This window comes from Oncorhynchus masou, chromosome 12, assembly GCF_036934945.1.
Source record: "Oncorhynchus masou masou isolate Uvic2021 chromosome 12, UVic_Omas_1.1, whole genome shotgun sequence".
Lineage (NCBI taxonomy): Eukaryota > Metazoa > Chordata > Actinopteri > Salmoniformes > Salmonidae > Oncorhynchus > Oncorhynchus masou.
In genome coordinates this window covers 64,118,195-64,137,935 of record NC_088223.1, presented here as the reverse complement: position 1 = coordinate 64,137,935, position 19,741 = coordinate 64,118,195, and the positions used below count along the sequence as shown (strand labels likewise).

Sequence of the window (19,741 nt, the reverse complement as noted above, 5' to 3'; positions counted from 1 at the left end):
ACACTCTTACTGACAGTTGTGGCTGCTTCGTGTGATGTATTGTTGTCTCAACCTTCTTGCCCTTTGTGCTGTTGTCTGAGCCCAATAATGTTTGTACCCTGTGCTGCTGCCATGTTGTGTTGTCATGTGTTGCTCCCATGCTATGTTGTTGTCTTAGGACTCTCTTTATGTAGTGTTGTCTGTCTTGTCGTGATGTGTTTTTTGTCCAATATTTTTATTTAATTCATTTAAAATGTTTAATCCCAGCCCACCTTCCCTGCAGGAGGGCTTTTGCCTTTTGGTAGGCCGTCATTGTAAATAAGAATTTGTTCTTAACTGACTTGCCTAGTTAACTAAAGGTTCTATAAAAATATAATTAATGTTAGCTCCCTGTGTACTTTTAAGGGCCAGCCATGCTGCCATGTTCTGGGCCAATTGTAATTTTCCTAAATCCCTCTGGATCCAGGACAGCAAAGCAGTTTCTGGTCTGTGTCTGGTCCGGACTTAACATCTCCAAGGAGGCCCTCTCTGCCAGAGGACGTTTTTTTCGACTTCCATGGCGAGTGACATACAGTATCTCCATGATACATGATGAGTGACATATTTCCATGGCTGGTTGGTTGGGTCGAGAGCAGGAACATCCCCCATCATCCAGGAGCATCCTGCTAGCTCCATTCTTCAGGGAAGGGTGAGGCCCCTCCGGGGAGGGATCCATGCACAGTACCGGCCAGTTGACTGTGGAGAGCCGACACTGGGGCGACACTTCCACCAGACCAGAACAGCGTCCTGCTACTGGGGTAGAAGAAAAATAATAAGTAGACAGGCGTGGATTCCCAAGTAGCTTGTGTAGGTTCGCTACTTGTTTTCTAAGAGAAGCCACCTCAACCCTGTATTCCTCTGCAAGGAAACAGTTGCTGCGTTGAAAGTCAGGGCGGTCCACACTGTTCCGGAATAAAGCAAAATAAACACAGCTCCTGCAGCATTGAAAATGTTCCATAGCAACCTCCATTTGAGACTGCCGAGCCAGTCTCTCTGACTCTGTCAGTCATATAATACTCTCACACACTTACTCAAACACACACACACAATACATATACCAGGACACGTACACTTACCAACACACACACACACAATACATGTACCAGGACACGTACACTTACCAACACACACACAATACATATACCAGGACACGTACACTTACCAACACACACACAATACATGTACCAGGACACGTACACTTACCAACACACACACAATACATATACCAGGACACGTACACTTACCAGCACACACACAATACATATACCAGGACACGTACACTTACCAACACACAAACACAGACACACACAATATCTATACCAGGACACGTACACTTACCAACACACACACAATACATGTACCAGGACACGTTCACTTACAAACACACACACAATACATATACCAGGACACGTACTCTTACAAACACACACACAATACATGTACCAGGACATGTACTCTTACAAACACACACACAATACATGTACCAGGACATGTACTCTTACAAACACACACACAATACATATACCAGGACACATACACTTACAAACACACACACACAGACACACACAATACATATACCAGGACACGTACACTTACCAACACACACACACACAGACACACACAATACATATACCAGGACACGTACACTTACCAACACACACACACAGACACACACAATACATATACCAGGACACGTACACTTACCAACACACACACACACACAATACATATATCAGGACACGTTCACTTACAAACACACACACAATACATGTACCAGGACACGTACACTTACCAACACACAAACACAGACACACACAATATCTATACCAGGACACGTTCACTTACCAACACACACACAATACATATACCAGGACACGTTCACTTATAAACACACACACAATACATATACCAGGACAGGTACACTTACAAACACACACACAATACATGTACCAGGACATGTACTCTTACAAACACACACACAATACATGTACCAGGACACATACACTTACAAACACACACACAATACATATACCAGGACACGCACACTTACCAACACACACACAATACATATACCAGGACACATACACTTACAAACACACACACAATACATATACCAGGACACGTACACTTACCAACACACAAACACAGACACACACAATACATATACCAGGACACGTTCACTTACAAACACACACACAATACATATACCAGGACACGTACACTTACCAACACACAGACACACACACAATACATATACCAGGACACATACACTTACAAACACACACACAATACATGTACCAGGACACATACACTTACAAACACACACACAATACATATACCAGGACACGTACACTTACCAACACACAAACACAGACACACACAATACATATACCAGGACACGTTCACTTACAAACACACACACAATACATATACCAGGACACGTACACTTACCAACACACAGACACACACACAATACATATACCAGGACACATACACTTACAAACACACACACAATACATATACCAGGACACGTACACTTACAAACACACAATACATATACCAGGACACATACACTTACAAACACACACACAATACATATACCAGGACACGTACACTTACAAACACACACACAATACATATACCAGGACACATACACTTACAAACACACACACAATACATGTACCAGGACACGTACACTTACAAACACACACACAATACATATACCAGGACACGTACACTTACCAACACACAAACACACACACAATACATATACCAGGACACGTACACTTACCAACACACAGACACACACAATACATATACCAGGACACATACACTTACAAACACACACTCATATGGATGCACACCCCGATAAACACAATTATATGTACTTACAGTAGCTAAAACCTTATGTCTAGACACAAACAGCAGAGTACCCAAAGCAGTGGCCGATTTTCATCCCCGTGTAAATTGTTTGGACATAGGCTGCTTCGAGTGTTTTCTGTACACACACACACACACACACACACACACACACACACACACACACACACACACACACACACACACACACACACACACACACACACACACACACACACACACACACACACACACACACACACACACACACACACACACACACACAGTTATTATTGTCCCTCTGTAGTGTTTGTGTGTCTGTTTGTGAGCCTGTCTGTCAGTGTTCTTCCTCAGCTGAGCTCAGCTCCCGGAGTGTCAGGTTCAGGTTGTTGTTTTGATCGTTGTGCTGGTGGTTGTGTGGTCAGGGTGTTGGTTGTGTCTGGCCCTCCTGCTCTCTGGAACCTGAGCCTCCCTGGGAGCCTTGTTCCCTGGTCTCCTGTGGATCAGTGGATTTGTGCCAGACGAGACCCTCATTAACCCACTGAACCTGTCCTCTTCTGAGCAGGTGTAATGTTACATACTGTACACACACCAGACTGTGCCCTCCTCTTCATAGACAGTAAACATGTAGCATGCAGTACACTCTGCACTGTGCTGGTGTGTGTTGTTTATCCAGGCTATACGACACCACTGCTGCTGGAGAAGCTGCTGCCACTTAAGTGGCTTAGGAGACTATTACAGAACTGACTGGCTGTAAAGTGGTCAGGTGATATACAGTACTGGATGAGCTCTTGGCTGGGTTACCCCGCTCACAAGTTTACCTGGTTGTATTTCTGGAAAAGACACTAATAGGCACACACACACACACACACACACACACACACACACACACACACACACACACACACACACACACACACACACACACACACACACAGGCCATTACTGAAGAATCATGGCCATTACTGAAGAATCATGACCCTCGCAGGCTGCTACTGTAATTCAGTGGTTTCGACAGATTCCATTCGGCCAGGCTATTGTGGCGGACCCACAGGGAAATGAATTGCAGCTATTGTGATGTCGTAGTGAAACACTTTTATTGTGATTAGTGTCTGTGCATAGGCTAATGCCTAACCATAATACACCATGCATCCTCGTATATAAACGATGTCACAGACACCCACAGTCAGCAGAAATTGCTTGTGTCGCAATAGCAGTTTTTTTCACAGCTCTGTGTGTGTGCGGGCGTGTGTGCATGTGTGGCGTGTGAGAGTGTGTGCTCACATTATTCACTCTTTATTCATGATAGATTCACAATATTTGGCATATTGCCTAGACACCTTAATACTTAAGTCTACCTTACTTAAAACTATCCATGTCTTTATTTATATTTTGTGCAGCTGAGGGCAACAACAGGATTTGAACCCATTCCCATGTCTAAATGACTAGTCTCCTCTACCGTATACCTACCTCCACTGATGCAATTGACTGGATGCATCACTAATCCAGAGTAGGTTTATTCTATCAGTGGGTCAACAGCCACTCAATGTTTATCAGTTCCAATTAGGATCAATTAAGAGCATCACACTCGTAATGCACCGAGACACAATGATGAGAGCACGCACATAATGAGACTTAACTTTAGAAAAACAGCATTGTAGCCTGGTCGCCAACCTCCCAATCACCCAATCAGACCGCTTCCCTCAGACTGAAGTAAGAATTATTTTCACTTTCACTCTCGCTTTCTCTCTCTCATTCCTTCCCTTGTTTCAGCCCTCCAACTACCCACACAAAGCAGCCTGTCTGCAGCCATATACTCAGCATCATGCTCAATGTCCAACCCAATTGTGCAGCTAAGGGAATTATTTTGGTGCAGTGAGCTAGCACCCAGTGAACCAGTCAAATCTGTGCCATCACCGCCCTTCCCCCTACCTATCCACTCTACACACACACAATGCCCCAGGGGCAGTGGGCTCCTGTTGGGAGTGATCTTGTCTTGTTCTCGTCTCACACCCATGGCCCAGTCATCCAACCAGGGCACCCTGTGGCCTACATTCCACAGCCAGACACTCACTCTGGTGGGGTAAACGGAGCTGGATGCCTGCAGCTATCTATTTGACCGGGAATCTACAGTCATAAGTTAATGTTACTGTTAGATGTCCATGCTGGGTAGATATGGATATGATTAAATGTACTGCATGTGGATGATGGTACAATGGTGTCATAAAAAACTAAAAGGACGGTAGGAGACGGGAAGTTTTGTCTGTTTCAGCTGACTGAATAAGATGGTGGACATGTAGGCCTACTGACAGTTGTGGCTGCTTCGCGTGATGTATTGTTGTCTCTAACTTCTTGCCCTTTGTGCTGTTGTCTGTGCCCAATAATGTTTGTACCGTGTTTTGTTGTCACTACCATGCTGTGTTTCCATGTGTTGCTGCCATGCTATGTTGTTGTCTTAGGTCTCTATTTATGTAGTGTTGTGGTGTCTTACTTGTCGTAATGTGTTTTTGTCCTATATTTGTATTTGATTTTTGATTTTTAATCCCAGACCCGGTCCCCACAGGAAGCCTTTTGGCTTTTGGAAGCCGTCCTTGTAAATAAGAATTTGTTCTTTAACTGACTTGCCTAGTTAAATAAAGGTTAAATAATTTAAAATAAATAAAAAGGTTGGTAGGAGATGGGAAGTTTTGTTGTCTGTTTCAACTGACTGCATAAGATGGTGGACATGTAGGCCTGCTGTATATTTCACATCTGGCATCTGCATATAATTGGTAGCATTGGATAGAAACCCTCTGAAGTTTCTTAAACTGTTCAAATAATGTCTGTGAGTATAACAGAACTGATATGGCAGGCAAAAACCCGAGGAGAATCCATCCAGATTTTGTTTTTTTTAGGTCAGAGGCCATTTCAATCCCAGCCTATGGGATATTCAAAAGAATTCCTCCCAGATTGCAGTTCCTATGGCTTCCACTAGATATCAACAGTCTTTAGAAAGGGTTTCAGGCTTGTTTTTTGCAAGTAGTTGTAGTTTTTCAAGGTGTCCCTCAGGAGGACTCTAGTCTTGTGGTGCGCGTGAATGAGGGCACGCACTTCGTCATCTATCTCCGGTATTGAACATACTACTACATTCCATCTTAAATTGTATTGTTTATTTACATATCAGGGTACCTGAGGATTGATTAGAAATGTTGTTTGACTTGTTTGGACGAAGTTTACTGGTAGCTTTTGGGTTTCCTTTGTCTGCATGTTGAACGAGTGGATTACTGAATCAAACGCGCCAACTAAAGAATTTTTGTGACATAAAGAAGGACTTTAGCGAACAAAACAACCATTTGTTGTGTAGCTGGGACCCTTGGGATTGCAAACAGAGGAAGATCTTCAAATGTAAGTAATTTATTTTATCGCTATTTCTGATTTTTGTGATGCCTCTGCTGGTTTGAAAAATGTTTTTAATGCTGGTGTATGCGCGCGCTGTTCTCAGATAATCACATGCTATGCTTTCGCCGTAAAGCCTTTTTGAAATCTGACAACGTGTTTGGTTAAGCTTTTAAATGATGTAAGACACTTGTATTTTCATGTTTAATATTACAATTTTTGTAGTTTGAATTTCGCGCTCTGCAATTTCATCGGATGTTGTCGTGGTGGGACGCTAGTCCAAACAGCTTGGAAAATTCCAGATAATTATGTCATCGCTTTAGAAGCTTCTGATAGGCTAATTTACATCATTTGAGTCAATTGGAGGTGTACTTGTGGATGTCTTTCAAGGCCTACCTTCAAACTCAGTGCCTCTTTGCTTGACATCATGGGGAAATCAAAAGAAATCAGCCAAGACCAAAAGTATCTATATCCACAGTCAAATGAGTCCTATATCGACATAACCTCAAAGGCCGCTCAGCAAGGAAGAAGCCACTGCTCCAAAACTGGCATAAAAAAGCCAGCCTAGTTTGCAACTGCACATGGGGACAAAGATGGAACTTTTTGGAGAAATGTCCCCTGGTTTGATGAAACAAAAATAGAACTGTTTGGCCATAATGACCATTGTTATGTTTGGAGGAAAAAGGGGGAGACTTGCAAGCTGAAGAACACCATCCCAACCGTGAAGCATGGGGGTGGCAGCATCATGTTGTGGGGGTGTTTTTCTGCAGGAGGGACTGGTACACTTCACAAACTAGATGGCATCATGAGGAAAGAAAATGACGTGGATATATTTAAGCAACATCTCAATACATCAGTCAGGAAGTTAAAGCTTGGTCGAAAATGTGTCTTCCAAATGGACAATGACCCCTAGCATACTTCCAAAGTTGTGGCAAAATGGCTTAAGGACAACAAAGTTAAGGTATTGGTATGGCCATCACAAAGTCCTGACCCCAATCCTATAGAACATTTGTGGGCAGAACTGAAAAAGCGTGTGCGAGCAAGGAGGCCTAGAAACCTGACTCAGTTACACCAGCACTGTCAGGAAGAATGGGCCAAAATTCATCCAATTTATTGTGGGAAGCTTGGGGAAGGCTACCTGAAACGTTTGACCCAAGATAAACAATTGAAAGGCAATGCTACCTAATACTAATTGAGTGTATGTTGAAGGCCTAGGAAGCTGAGCAGGGGGCCTCCCTCGGGGACGTGGAGCTAGACGGTCAGGACGGTTACTGTGGAAAGCCAGGATCATGGATGGTTCGAGGATGTCCTGGGCAGGGACCCAGGACCTTTCTTCGGGTCCGTAACCCTCCCAATCCACCAGGTAGTGGATGCGACCTCCCAGGCGTTTGGAGTCAAGGAGGGCCTGGACAGAATAAGCCGGTGCACCGTCGACATCAAGCAGAGGGGTTGTGCCAAGGTGCACTATTGGAGGATGAAGAGGGCTGTACCTTACAGGCTTGAGAAGGGACACATGGAAGGGTGAGGAGATCCGGTAATGGCGGGGCAACTGGAGATGGTAGGTGACAGAATTGATGCTGTGTGTTATTTTGAAGGGACAAATGACCCGGGGACTGAACTTTTTGCAGGGGTCACGAAGCCAGATGTCCCGGGTTGAGAGCCACACATGTTGCCCAGGGTGGAAGAGTGGAGTAGGTTGGCGATGCCGGTTAGCGAACCGTTTCTGGGAGGCTTGATCTATGTGCCGATGTGTGGTCTCCCAAACCTGCTCACTCCGTCGAAAGCACTCATCGACGGCAGGCACAGTTCCGGGCTCTGTCTCCCATGGGAACACGGGGGGTTGGTATCTGAGGACACACTGAAAAGGAGTGAGATGGAGTGAGGAATGCACCAGGGAGTTCTGTGCATATTCGGCCCAGGCTAGATGGCAACCTCACTCGTGTGGTTGGTGGGTGCAGTGTTGGCGAAGGTACTTCCATATTTCTTGATTCAGGCGTTCCGTCTGCCCGTTGGTTTGAGGATGGTATCCGGAGGATGGGCTGATGGAGACCCCCTTACTACATGATTCCATATGTGTTATTTAATAGTTTTGCTGTCTTCACTTTTATTCTACAATGTAGAAAATAATAAAAATAAAGAAAAACCCTTGAATGAGTAGATTTGTCCAAACTTTTGACTGATACTGTATATTCCTGTTTTTATTTTGAGTCTGCATTGCGACATTCTGGGCTGGGAATAATGTAATCACAGTCCTGTAGAAAATCAATGGCTGCTCCATGTTCTATTCCTGGATACTATAAATGGCCTCCTTTTGAGGACAGGGATGGAGGGAAAGAGGGAGAGGGAGATATAGATTGTCCGATGCTAGTTGGCATGGTAACCTGGTCAGGTGAAAGGGAGCCTGGGAGGGGGAGCTGCAGCTTTTGTCTAGCGGGAGCAGAACATCCCAGAATTCCCTGCAGGCAGTTAGTGAGGCAGGCTGACATGCATCATGTTTGTTGCCCTTTGGGCTTCAGGCTTAGAAACGGGGCTCTCCTAACCTCTACTCCGTCAGCTAGAGATACACATATCAGTCTGTACTGCTAATTAAACAGTGTGCATGTGTGTTAATGTCCAATGTTTGAGTCTCCCAGTGGAGGAGTCACCTCGCCCCCCTGCCCCCAGAGCCATGTTCCTCTACCCATAATTCTGCCGGATATTTAAAAAATACATCAACACAGCAAGTACAGGCCCATGAAACAGCCTGGCACCGTGGCATGTGCCTCGGGGCAGACAGACACAGCTGTGCTACTCTCTCACTCACACACTGATTACATTGGTCCTGTCTGTGTGATCTCCCGCTGAGTTATGGCCACCTCACCTCATGTAGTCCTTCTGTACAATAGGCGTTTCATTGACTACGCATCAACACTGTCGTGTCCCATTGGAGGGCTCCCACCTGATCTCACCGTGATGTTAGTCTTAGCTAGGCTAGTTTGAGCTGACCTTTGTCATAATCATGGTAATACTACACTCTTAGAAGAACCCTTTTGGGTTCTCTACATGGAATCCAAAAAGGGTTCTACCTGCAACCAAAATATGTTCTTCAAAGGGTTCTCCTATGGGGACAGCCGAAGAACACGTTAAGGTTCTAGATAGCATATTTTTTTCTAAGAGTGTAGTGGTCGAGGTCTTAACAGTTCATTATAGTTTATGATTAACCCATTAGTGTAGTGTCAGTCTCTGTCTGGGGTAAACTTTGCACCTCGGAGCCATTTTAAATGGCACAATGAGACTACCGTTGCTCAAAACGCTAACATTTACCCGAAAGGGTGAGGAGTTATTTTTTCCGTCACTACTTCAAGTGCATCTCACTAAAGATTCATAGTTTTCATGCAAAATAAATCAACCTTATTTTTCTGCAGCGTGGCTCAAAATGGCTGGGGAATGAATAAGAGATGAAGCTTAAACATCTGCGACCCCTCGCCTGACACTTTCCATCATATCACAGGAGCCGTGTGTGTATGTGTCATTACACACTCGGTTGTGGGGGTAATGAGCTGTGTGTGTGAGTCGTTAGTGTGTGTAGTGTGCTGTCCTAGTGTGCTGTCAGGGACCGGCCAACAGGGATTTTCTCAGATCCAAGCCTTGGCTGCTTGTTGTCATAAGATGTTTGTTGTCACAATTCAACAAGAAGCATGGCGTTCACTGTCTTTTATGTTAGAAATTGGAGCAATGTCTGCAGAATGTAAACCAAATATGACTCAATTAAGTGTAATTTGAACAGAGAGATTTGATTCATTGCACTGTTCCCGTCTTTTAACGACCCTCCATGTGACAGGTATCACTATGATGTCCAACTGGAATTGGATTATGGCTAAACTTGTTTATGTTCAGCCTGTCTTACTTCATAACTAATGTAACATGTCCCTTCTACTCTTTTCTCTATCTTTCTCCCTCCCTCCTCCTCTCCTCTTTCTCTTTCTCTCTCACTGTCGCACTCTCTCTCTTTCTCACTCTCTCTCTCTCTCTCTCCCTGTCCATCTGTCTGTCTGTCTTGCTCGCTCTCTCTTTCCCTCCCCTTTTTCTCTCTCCCTTCCAGTCCCAGCCATGATCACGTCATACCCCAACACCACGCTGGCCACGCAGGGCAGTGAGAAGAGGATGAGCTGCACGGCCCACGGGGAGAAACCCATCATGGTGCGCTGGGAGAAGGAAGAGCGCATCATCAACCCGGAGAGCAGCCACCGCTACGTCGTCACCGTCAAAGAGGTGGCCGACGAGGTCATCTCCACCCTGCAGGTATACAGACACACCAGTGGAATGGTGCTGCCCTATTCCCAATTACCTCTGCTGAGGCCAGGTGGAGAACTACTGGGTATGCAGGGCATTTGCTTGGAGCAAAGAGTTGTAGCAAAAGCCTGCACTAAGTTTGTCAGTTTGTAGACAGGTTTGATGATGGCTCATCATCCATGTATTTCCTCATCTATGTAGCTGACCCTCTTTTTCCCCTTCCCATAGATCCGGCCTACAGTGAGGGAAGACTCTGGCTTCTTCTCCTGCCATGCCATCAACTCCTATGGTGAAGACAGAGGGATCATTCAGCTAACAGTGCAAGGTACAGCTGCCTACCACTGACAATTGTCATGAAAACATAATGAAATACAAAATATAACCCCACAATTAGGGTAATGATGCATAAACAACATCCTAGCGTTGTATAACCTTGTTTGTGACTTTGTGGTGTCCCTCAGAGCCCCCGGACCCTCCTGAGGTGGAGATCAGAGAGGTGAAGGACAGGACCATCGCCCTCCGCTGGACCATGGGCTTCGATGGAAACAGCCCAATCACAGGCTTCGACATTGAGTGCAAGAACAAATCAGGTACAATACAAACAATAGTTATCTTTTCTGTATGGCACAGAATACAAATATTTTCACTTCTTGTGTATTTTTAAGGTCTCTCCTGATTAAATTATTCTCTGTATCCTCATGTTAAGCTGAATGTGCTCCTCTTGTCTTCCAGATAAAGATTTTTCATGATATTTTATATTTTTCTCAGTATAATTCAATACAGCAGACTAATGCACTTAGCAGGCTTTGACCCACAGCCCCACTTAGTGGTCCTCACTAACCCCTATAAACCTTGACCCCGGCCCCACAGGCTCCTGGGAAATGGCCCAAAGGACCAAAGACGTGTCTCCCCAGCTCAACCAGGCCACCATCATAGACCTGCACCCCTCCTCCACATATAGCATCCGCATGTTCGCCAAGAACCACATCGGCAAGAGTGAGGCCAGCAACGAACTCACGATCACCACAGACGAAGCAGGTATTAGACCAGCACTGGTCATATGTATACACACACAGCATGCAGACACAGACATACAACAACAACAAGGCAAGCACACACAGACATGCATAGCTATACTGTACATACACATTTAGACTACTGCAAGACATAAATACATAAGGCAAAGCAGGCAAACCGGCAGGATGATGAACTGCAAAAGGAAAGACCTACATAAGTGACTAGGATGAAAAAGGTAGAAAAGAGGGTAATGGGGATGAGGAAGTCAATTCATTAACAGCAGAGTGACATCAGCTCCATTGGCTCCATTGCATTATTGAACACACGCTGACCCTGCACTAAAAGCGGGACTTCTCAATTAGCAGACCATGTTGTAAATGTCACACTGCGGTCAATAGATCACTGGCCAGCCCCTCTGTAAATTGCTCCCATTCCCTTTGGTGGTTCCTCCCAATCCCCATACAGCACTTCTCTCTCTCACTTCTCTTCTGACTCTGTCCCCCATGACCTCTCATAAACATGACCTCCATCTTTACTACTGTTGAAGTGGGCTGGACCATCTGAGTCCAAATACTCTGGTCTACCCAAAGATACTGTAGAACCTGAGTCTTCCATGTCTCAGGATCTTTGCCTTAAGCCTGGAATAATCTTCAGAATACACTCAGACTGGATAGTTTAATTCCTTTGCTGACTCATTTCTGCCTTCCTGCACCTCCTCTACTCAACTGACAGTAGCTCACATCTGAATGACCTTGATGTATGTTCTTCCTCCTAGCTCCTGATGGTCCCCCACAAGATGTGCAGCTTGAAGCCTTCTCCTCTCAGAGCATCAGAGTCTCCTGGAGGGTAAAATATGTTCAATCAATTCCATCAGGACTGAGAAGAACTTACTGTAGCTCAGTGGTCTACTAGCTACATGTTCTGTTACATATCAGGTCATCGAGGGTCACAACATATTATTCTGTCCTCAAGAAGATGTCCCCCAATATCTAAATGTACTTTCCCCTCTCTTCCCTCCCTCTCTCCGTCCTTCACCAGGCCCCTAACAAGCACCTCCAGAACGGAGCGATCCGTGGCTACCAGGTGGGCTACAGGGAGTTCAGCACCGGGGGGAACTACCAGTTCAACGTCATCAGCATGGAGACGACGGGGGACAACGACCACAGTGAGAGCGTCACCCTGGACAACCTAAAGAAGTTCACCCAGTATGGGGTGGTGGTGCAGGCCAGCAACAGCGCTGGGACAGGACCCTCCTCCCAGGAGGTCATCTCTACCACGTTGGAGGACGGTGAGGAGGACAAACACACAGTCTGCCTTTAGCTATCAGTAATAATATCGTGGACAGTGAAAATCTTACTGATTTCAAACATTTAGGGTATTCTACAGTATTGTGGTGCATCAAGGGTCAAACAGCTGATGTTTTGTCTCTGAAGGAAGTGAACTCCCAGGATGGAGTTTTATCGACATCTTGTGGATGATGTTTGTACTGCTGGTGTAGTGAGACTGTGTCTATCACATGTTCAGTATTGTCATGCATGGCTGGTCATTTTTGTCATGGTTAAAAACATACCCGATGAAGGCTTGGTCCCAAAACACTAGTTTTAAGCATTATGAAGTTCACTTCCAAGAGTATCTCAATATTCTCATCTCTTCAGTAAACTCTTCTGTTCATTCTACTTGTTTGGAGACTGAGGTGACAATGTTGTTTTTCCTCCTCCCTGGTTGTGACAGTTCCCAGCCGGCCACCAGAGAACGTCCAGGCGACAGCAGCGTCTCCAGAGATTATCTCTCTATCCTGGCTGACCCCTCCTAAAGACGCTCTCAACGGCATCCTGCTCGGCTTCAGAGTCATCTACTGGGCTAACCTGCCTGACGGAGGTACAGTACACACACACACACACACACAGATGCATGTGTAACAGTATAACTTTAAACCGTCCCCTCGCCCATACCCGGGCACGAACCAGGGACCCTCTGCACACATCAACAACAGTCACCCACGAAGCATCGTTACCCATCGCTCCACAAAAGCTGCGGCCCTTGCAGAGCAAGGGGAACCACTACTTCAAGGTCTCAGAGCAAGTGACGTCACCAATTGAAATGCTATTTAGCGCGCACCACCGCTAACTAGCTAGCCATTTCACATCCGTTACACTCACCCCCCTTTTGACCTCCTCCTTTTCCGCAGCAACCAGTGATCCGGGTCAACAGCATTTTATTTTATTTTATTTCACCTTTATTTAACCAGGTAGGCTAGTTGAGAACAAGTTCTCATTTACAACTGCGACCTGGCCAAGATAAAGCATAGCAGTGTGAACAGACAACACAGAGTTACACATGGAGTGAACAATAAACAAGTCAATAACACAGTAGAATTTAAAAAAAATGTTTTGTCAATATACATTGTGTGCAAAAGGCATTAGGAGGTAGGCAAATAATTACCATTTAGCAGATTTACACTGGAGTGATAAATGATCAGATGGTCATGTTCAGGTAGAGATACTGGTGTCCAAAAGAGCAGAAAAGTAAATAAATAGAAACAGTATGGGGATGAGGTAGGTAAATTGGGTGGGCTATTTACCGATGGATTATGTACAGCTGCAGCGATCGGTTAGCTGCTCAGATAGCAGATGTTTAAAGTTGGTGAGGGAGATAAGTCTCCAACTTCAACGATTTTTGCAATTCGTTCCAGTCACAGGCAGCAGAGAACTGGAAGAAAAGGCGGCCAAATGAGGTGTTGGCTTTAGGGATGATCAGTGAGATACACCTGCTGGAGCGCGTGCTACGGATGGGTGTTGCCATCATGACCAGTGAACTGAGATAAGGCGGAGCTTTACCTAGCATGGACTTGTAGATGACTTGGAGCCAGTGGGTCTGGTGACGAATTTGTAGCGAGGGCCAGCCGACTAGAGCATACAGGTAGCAGTGGTGGGTGGTATAAGGTTCTTTAGTAACAAAGTGGATGGCACTGTGATAAACTGCATCCAGTTTGCTGAGTAGAGTATTGGAAGCCATTTTGTAGATGACATTGCCAAAGTCGAGGATCGGTAGGATAGTCAGTTTTACTAGGGTAAGTTTGGCGGCGTGAGTGAAGGAGGCTTTGTTGCGAAATAGAAAGCCGATTCTAGATTTGATTTTGGATTGGAGATGTTTACAGTCTAGCCAGACACCTAGGTACTTATAGATGTCCACATATTCTAGGTCGGAACCATCCAGGGTGGTGATGCTAGTCGGGCGTGTGGGTGCAGGCAGCGAATGGTTGAAAAGCATGCATTTGGTTTTACTAGCGTTTAAGAGCAGTTGGAGGCCACGGAAGGAGTGTTGTATGGCATTAAAGATCGTTTGGAGGTGAGATAGCACAGTGTCCAAGGAAGGGCCAGAACTATACAGAATGGTGTCATCTGCGTAGAGGTGGATCAGGGAATCGCCCGCAGCAAGAGCAACATCATTGATATACAGTGTGGCAAAAAAGTATTTAGTCAGCCACCAATTGTGCAAGTTCTCCCACTTAAAAAGATGAGAGAGGCCTGTAATTTTCATCATAGGTACACTTCAACTATGACAGACAAAATCAGAAAAAAAAATCCAGAAAATCACATTGTAGGATTTTTAATTAATTAATTTGCAAATTATGGTGGAAAATAAGTATTTGGTCACCTATAAACAAGCAAGATTTCTGGCTCTCACAGACCTGTAACTTCTTCTTTATTAACAAGCTCCTCTGTCCTCCACTCGTTACCTGTATTAATGGCACCTGTTTGAACTTGTTATCAGTATAAAAGACACCTGTCCACAACCTCAAACAGTCACACTCCAATCTCCACTATGGCCAAGACCAAAGAGCTGTCAAATGACACCAGAAACAAAATTATAGACCTGCACCAGGCTGGGAAGACTGAATCTGCAATAGGAAAGCATCTTGGTTTGAAGAAATCAACTGTGGGAGCAATCATTAGGAAATGGAAGACATACAAGACCACTGATAATCTCCCTCGATCTGGGGCTCCACGCAAATCTCACCCCGTGGGGTCAAAATGATCACTAGAATGGTGAACAAAAATCCCAGAACCACACGGGGGGATCTAGTGAATGACCTGCAGAGAGCTGGGACCAAAGTAACAAAGCCTACCATCAGTAACACACTACGCCGCCAGGGACTCAAATCCTGCAGTGCCAGACATCTCCCCTGCTTAGGCCAGTCCATGCCCAGGCCAGTCTGAAGTTTGCTAGAGAGCATTCGGATGATCCAGAAGAAGATTGGGAGAATGTCATATGGTCAGATGAAACCAAAATATAACTTTTTGGTAAAAACTCAACTCGTCGTGTTTGGAGGACAAAGAATGCTGAGTTGCATCCAAAGAACACCATACCTACTGTGAAGCATGGGGTTGGAAACATCATGCTTTGGGGCTGTTTTCTGCAAAGGGACCAGGACGACTGATCCGTGTAAAGGAAAGAATGAATGGGGCCATGTATCGTGAGATTTTGAGTGAAAACCTCCTTTCATCAGCAAGGGCATTGAAGATGAAACGTGGCTGGGTCTTTCAGCATGACAATGATCCCAAACACACCGCCCGGGCAACGAAGGAGTGGCTTTGTAAGAAGCATTTCAAGGTCCTGGAGTGGCCTAGCCAGTCTCCAGATCTCAACCCCATAGAAAATCTTTGGAGGGAGTTGAAAGTCTGTGTTGCCCAGCAACAGCCCCAAAACACCACTGCTCTAGAGGAGATCTGCATGGAGGAATGGGCCAAAATACCAGCAACAGTGTGTGAAAACCTTGTAAAGACTTACAGAAAACGTTTGACCTCTGTCATTGCCAACAAAGGGTATATAACAAAGTATTGAGAAACTTTTGTTATTGACCAAATACTTATTTTCCACCATAATTTGCAAATAAATTCATAAAAAATCCTATAATGTGATTTTCTGAATTTTTTTTCTCATTTTGTCTGTCATAGTTGAAGTGTACCTATGATGAAATGTACAGGCCTCTGTCATCTTTTTAAGTGGGAGAACTTGCACAATTGGTGGCTGACTAAATACTTTTTTGCCCCACTGTATACAGAGAAAAGAGTCAGCCCGCGAATTGAACCCTGTGGCACCCCCATAGAGACTGCCAGAGGACCGGACAACATGCCCTCCGATTTGACACACTGAACTCTGTCTGCCAAGTAGTTGAAGAACCAGGCAAGGCAGTCATTAGAAAAACCGAGGGTACTGAGTCTGCCAATAAGAATATGGTGATTGACAGAGTCGAAAGCATTGGCCAGGTCGATGAAGACGGCTGCACAGTACTGTCTTTTATCGATGGCGGTTATGATATCGTTTAGTACCTTGAGCGTGGCTGAGGTGCACCCGTGACCGGCTCGGAAACCAGATTGCACAGTGGAGAAGGTACGGTGGGATTCGAGATGGTCAGTGATCTGTTTGTTGACTTGGCTTTCGAGACCTTAGATAGGCAGGGCAGGATGGTAACAGTTTGGGTCCAGGGTGTCTCCCCCTTTGAAGAGGGGGATGACTGCGGCAGCTTTCCAGATTGGGTCCAGATTGTCAAGCCCAGCTGATTTGTACGGGTCCAGGTCTGCTGACTGGATTTGGGGAAAGGAGAAGCTGGGGAGGCTTGGGCGAGTAGCTGCGGGGGGGGGGGGGGTGGATCTGTTGGACGAGGTTGGAGTAGCCAGGAGGAAGGCATGGCCAGCCGTTGAGAAATGCTTGTTGAAGTTTTCGATTATCATGGATTTATCGGTGGTGACCGTGTTACCTAGCCTCAGTGCAGTGGGCAGCTGGGAGGAGGTGCTCTTGTTCTCCATGGACTTTACAGTGTCCCAGAACGTTTTGGAGTTAGAGCTACAGGATGCAAATTTCTGCTTGAAAAAGCTGGCCTTTGCTTTCCTGACTGACTGCGTGTATTGGTTCCTGACTTCCCTGAACAGTTGCATATCGCGGGGACTATTCGATGCTATTGCAGTCCGCCTCATCAATGTAACAGTATAAACTTTACGCCTGTCCCCTCGCCCCGACCTGGGCGCGAACCAGGGACACGACACTCTGCACATGTCAACAGTCACCCTCAAAGCATCGTTACCCATTGCTCCACAAAACCCGCGGCCCTTGCAGAGCAAGGGGAAGGTCTACTTCAAGGTCTCAGAGCAAGTGACGTCACCAATTGAAGCGCTATTTAGCGCTCACCACCGCTAACTAGCTAGCCGTTTCACATCCGTTTACACAAAGAGAGAGAAGGATGTAGATGTTAGACTGTATCTGCCCTAGTCCGTAATCTCCAAGACACATAGAATGTATACAGTATCAACATGATTACCTATGCATGATAATTCAAGTGGGTGAATGAGACATATTAGCAGTGACCTAGGCTTTCTAGTCCAAGTCAGACAGCCTGGCATGGCATGCAGTCGCCACATGCTGGAGAGACGTCAGAGTGATGGCTTCTGACTCCTCTCATATCACATCCCCTCTGATGGCCCCTGGATGCACCAATTGAAAAGCAACACTTAATCTAGTTTGCATAGTAACAGTGCATGTCATATTGGGACACACTCCCAACAATACTACAGTCATTTTTTAAAAATGTATTATTATTTAACTAGGCAAGTTAGTTAAGAACAAATTCTTATTTTCAATGACGGCCTAGGAACAGTGGGTTAACTGCCTGTTCAGGGGCAGAAAGACAGATTTGTACCTTGTCAGCTCAGGGATTTGAACTTGCAACCTTTCGGTTACTAGTCCAACACTAACCACTAGGCTACCCTGCCACCCCATAGCCATGTATTACATCTATTATGTATATATTGATATCTTATGTAACATTGACAACAATTCATATGAATACATATCTTATTCCTTTAAATGAAATATGTCACTCATTATGTCAAATCAAATCAAAGTGTATTGGTGGCGTAGACAGTTTTTAGTAGATGTTATAGTGGGTGCAGAAAAATGCTTGTGTTACTAGCTCATAATAGTGCAGTAAAATGTATAGCTAGTATACAAATAATCTAACATCTAAAATTAAGAAATTAAGAAATGTCAGAAGGAATTAAATGAACAACCAAAATATCACTGTATCAGTAATCCAAATGCAATCCATATATACACTGAAAATATACTAAGAATGTGTGATAGAAATCATATTGATGTATTTATTGTCAAAGACACTTGTCTAAACCCTCAGCCAGGGCCTGTTGTGTTCTTCATATATTTTAAGTGTGAGCAATATAAATGTTTTTGTTGGGAAAGTATCATGGGTTGTTTAGCTCATACACCAGCAGAGGGGGCTATAGGCCCCTTTTCTAAGATGGTGGAGCAACTGTGTCTTATCCATCAACACTGCTCTAAACATTTGGCACCAGCCTTTCACTGCAGTAATCAAACTCAGCACCCATCAATGGTGTATATCTATCAGCCATTTTATGGATTTGATATACTGTGCATTCGGAAAGTATTGAGACCCCTTGACTTTTTCCAGATTTTGTTACATTACAACCTTATTCTAAAATGGATTAAATAGTTTTTTCGCCTCATCAATCTATACACAATACCCCATAATGACAAAACAAAAACAGGTTTTTACAAATGTTTTCAAATGTCTAAAAAAAATAATAATGGAAATATCACATTTACATAAGTATTCAGACCCTTTACTCAATACTTTGTTGTATTTGGGGAGTTCCTCCCATTCTTCTCTGCAGATCCTCTCAAGCTGTCAGGTTGGATGGGGAGCGTCGCTGCACAGCTATTTTCAGGTCTCTCCAGAGATGTTCGATTGAGTGTCCCGAAGCCACTCCTGCGTTGTCTTGGCTGTGTGTTTAGGGTCATTGTCCTGTAGGAAGGTGAACCTTACACCAGTCTGAGGTCCTGAGCTCTCTAGAGCAGGTTTTCATCAAGGATCTCTCTGTACTTTGTTCTGTTCATCTTTCATCCGGACTAGTCTCCCAGTCCCTGCCACTAAAAAACATCCCCACACAATGATGCTGGCACCACCATGCTTCACCGTAGGGATGGTGCCAGGTTTCCTCCAGATGTGACGCTTGTCATTCAGGCCAAAGAGTTCAATCTTGGTTTCATCAGACCAGAGAATTTTATTTATCATGGTCTGAGAGTCCTTTAGTTGCCTTTTGACAAACTTCAAGTGGTGTTGTCATGTGCCTTTTACTGAGGAGTGGCTTCTGTCTGGCCACTCTAC

The 19,741-nt window shown here is 44.9% G+C and overlaps 1 pseudogene; it reads left to right on the top strand.

Moving 5' to 3' along the window:
- LOC135550652 (cell adhesion molecule DSCAM-like) overlaps positions 1-19,741 on the top strand; it is a 172,640-nt pseudogene that overhangs the window by 137,434 nt on the left and 15,465 nt on the right.